Source organism: Engraulis encrasicolus, chromosome 6 (genome assembly GCF_034702125.1).
Source record: "Engraulis encrasicolus isolate BLACKSEA-1 chromosome 6, IST_EnEncr_1.0, whole genome shotgun sequence".
Classification (NCBI taxonomy): Eukaryota; Metazoa; Chordata; class Actinopteri; order Clupeiformes; family Engraulidae; genus Engraulis; species Engraulis encrasicolus.
This window is the reverse complement of record NC_085862.1, coordinates 12,138,188-12,141,699: the sequence shown is the minus strand read 5'-3', so window position 1 is coordinate 12,141,699 and position 3,512 is coordinate 12,138,188. Positions and strand designations below refer to the sequence as shown.

The 3,512-nt window shown below is 48.7% G+C and overlaps 1 long non-coding RNA gene across 1 annotated transcript; it reads left to right on the top strand.

Annotated features, from left to right (window-relative positions):
• The first annotated feature begins 324 nt into the window (after window positions 1-324).
• LOC134450711 (uncharacterized) lies at window positions 325-2,949 on the top strand. Its single transcript, XR_010035150.1, has 3 exons — window positions 325-746; window positions 1,690-1,788; window positions 2,611-2,949. It is a non-coding gene; the product is annotated as an uncharacterized LOC134450711 (long non-coding RNA).
• Window positions 2,950-3,512: the final 563 nt, after the last annotated feature.

Below are 3,512 nucleotides of genomic sequence, written 5' to 3'. Positions count from 1 at the left end.
GTGGTGACCAAAATCAGATGTGACAGGCCCCCCCTGCGATGCCTCCGCACCCCCCGCTTACGCCCCACTTTGAGAAACACTGGTGTAGATGCCTTGTCCCACACCCGACTTCAAATCCTCCTTTGAATTCCAGGCGACTCCACATGGAGTCCCAACCCCCACTGTACCAGATCAAACTGGTACGAGCTCTTCGGCTTGTTCAAATTTGTGCTCAACTTTAACTACGGCGTGCTGGGGCCCACCCACGGGGACTCCGGTTCGAGTCCGTCCGGGGTCATTTCCCGATCCTCCCCTGTCTCTCTGTCTACGGAAGCCGAGAGCGGCCTCGTATCATCTTTTTTAATTCACTTCGTTATCCCGAGATAACGGTATAATTAATTGGAGATCTCGATAAAACAATAATGTCGTGTCACAGGCGGAACTGCATTCACTTGCGTTGTTTCCGAGGGGAACAATAGTCACAGCGACACCTGAGGTGCAGGTAAACAACAGCTCATTGGTAAACGCTGGCATGCCAATTCAGTTTGTTAATCAATGTAAAGCAAAGCCATGAGAGCCACTTTAGTAATTAACCACTCTAGCGGTAGGCAGGAGTGCATTTTAAAAGCATCAGCTATCCGGAGAGGAACATAGCCGAGAGGGAACAGTGAAGAACTGGAGGAGTTGTAAACTGTGAAATCGCTGTGGAGGACCCCATCACGGACGGGAAACGGTGGACGGAGCCCCCCTTCTGCCCTTTGGGCAAGGTAAGTGCTACTTTGTGCGATATACCCCCCTTGCCACTGCCTGCCTAATGCTCTGTTGGCCCTTGCTCGCTAGGCTACACCTCCACCGTAGGCTTACCATTGTGCTTGCAATTGCCTCCTTGCCTTCGCTTGCCCCTGGTAACCCATCGTTGTGTTGCTGTCGCTACCCCCGATACCTGCCAGCATTATAATAATGTTGCTGGCCCATGGCCACTGCTGTGCTCGCCCTGTTAACTCCTTTCTGTGTGTGCTGCTATCAAGTCAAGTCAACTGTACTTTATTGTCAAAAATCTATGTAACAGTGTTGGCACAGAACCAGTTTGAAATTGCGTTTGACCAGTCTCCAATGTGCAATACACACACACACACACACACACACACACACACACACACACACACACACACACACACACACACACACACACACACACACACACACACACACACACTAACTAACCTACTCATACATGAATTTACTAAGCTTATTCTTTCTCTGACACATTCATTCACAGCATGTGCAGTACACAGACAATACACACTCACACATGTGCAATTTTCAAACTCTGTCATACTGATATAGACATGTAGGCTACAATACAATACACGCACACACACCCAATCGCTTCCCCCAACCCCTGCTTGCATTAATGCTGCTACTCCCCTAGCCACCTGAGCTGCTAATTCTGAAGCGCTTGCCCACTGCATGTGCTACTGTTACTATTCCCGACCCTTGCCTGTATGACTGTTGCTATAGTTCCCCAACATGGCTGTAAATTGTGCTGTGCTTACCATTGCTGTCCCCTTATTGCAAGAGCTGCTGCTATCCCCCGGGCCCCTCCCTTTGCATGGGCTACTAACCTAGTCACCTGAACTACTGCAACCGTGCTGTGCTTACCCCTCTTGCGTAACTACCTTGCTAACCTCCCCATCTCTTTTTCTCTAGCCCCAGCCCACAGGAAACCAGGCGGCTCCGACCTACTGTACCCTGCCCACTCCTGCCGGAATGCCACCACATCTCCCCAACGTTGGTCTGTCTCCACGTGTGAGTCTGTAGTGTTATTATGCTCCCTCTCCCCACCTTAGCCTATCAGCTGTGCTGCTTGAGCTAAAGCAGGGGTGGGGAACCTTTTTCATTCGAGGGGCCACTTCAAATTCCTCCAAGGGCCGTAGAAGTTCTCAGAGGGCTGTACTATGAACACAAACCAGCATATTCCCCTGCACTTCATGTCTATATTGAAGGCAGCAAACTTTAAAAGAGACCACACCTTCTCTAGGCCCCCTTAATATAACATGATTGTATTGCCAATGCAGTTTTACAATGTCATATTTCATGTGAAGGATGCACAACATTAAAATTATATCGGGGGCCGGATAAAACGCTTCAAGAGCTGCAAACGGTCCTCAACACATAGGTTACCCACCCCTGACCTTAAGTGTGCCATGTTTATACATGCGGGTAGCTGACCTGGAGACCCCACCCCTACTTGGACAGTGACTGGAGCCGACCTGATCCATGTTGCTGTTGCTGCCCCGATCTCTTCCAGTGCAATTGTTGCTATCCCCCAAGTGCCAATCCCTGCCCCTATGCATGCTGTTAACCCTTTAACCACCTGAACTGCTGCAACAGTGCTGTGCTTGTCTCTGTTGCTCCATCAATGCACATTCTTTCACTACCCCTGAGCCCTACCTGTATGCATGCTGGAACTAGGAACGGCAACCTGCCCTGGCCCGTTGTACCTGCCCTACTCTGCTGCTGCCCAGGCTTTGTCCCTCTCCTGGCGTGGGTTTGTCATCACGCGTAAGTTTGTAATGACACTTGTGCCTAACCTGATTACAGTGTTGTGTTCTGTATGCCTCCTCTCAGGTCACATTTGATGTAGCTGCACAGCCCGCTGGTACCGGACGGGACCTAACAGATCGGACTATTGCTGCTTTCCCCTCCCCCAAAGACGGGGACCTCATCGGGCTCCCATCCACCCCCTGACCTGTGGACTAGTGCTGTTCTCTCCTGCCCTTTCCAACCAGCTCGCCCAAGTTGATTGACCTACAGTGTGCTGTGTATACCGGTAGTTATTCACCCTACTTACATGGATTGCTGTGTTCTCATTGTGTGGTCTCATTTTAAATAAAAAAATTCAACCCTTTAATTCTGTAGTCCCGTGTGTCTTATTGGTGGTGTGTCCCAACTCCTCAAGGTTGCTAGGGTAAATTCCAAGTAGGCATTTTTGCCTGGTGACACAGAGGTGCTTTCCAATATGCGACCTTGCGTCCTCCACTTGGGCTTGTGGCCTTACGTTTTGATGATGCCCCGCCTCTGTGGAGAAAACGATTACGTTTTCCCCGCTGTCAGCCTAGCCAAAACAATTTTTGGGGGACTAATCTTCATTTACCATCCTGTTTGAAAATGAGAAAATGACTTTACAATTGAGTTTTGCGAGATATTGAAATATAATGCTGTTGTTTTTGATGTCATTACAATGTATTACTTCCTGGTACGAGGCCACAAGCACAAGTGGAGGACACAAGGTCACATATTGGAACGCACCCATAGACTCTAGAATATCAACATTTGCCAGTATATGCCACTTTAGTACTGAGAATAACCACTGAAGTATGCAAGCATGAGGCACTAGAGATGTCAGAGTAACGAGGTGGAAGTAGTAGGCTACTACAATACAGTGTCTGAACTTTTGGAGTAGTGTTTACACCCATTTCCACTTTCATATGATGAAATAACTACTTGATAAGGACAATTAAAAGACAAAT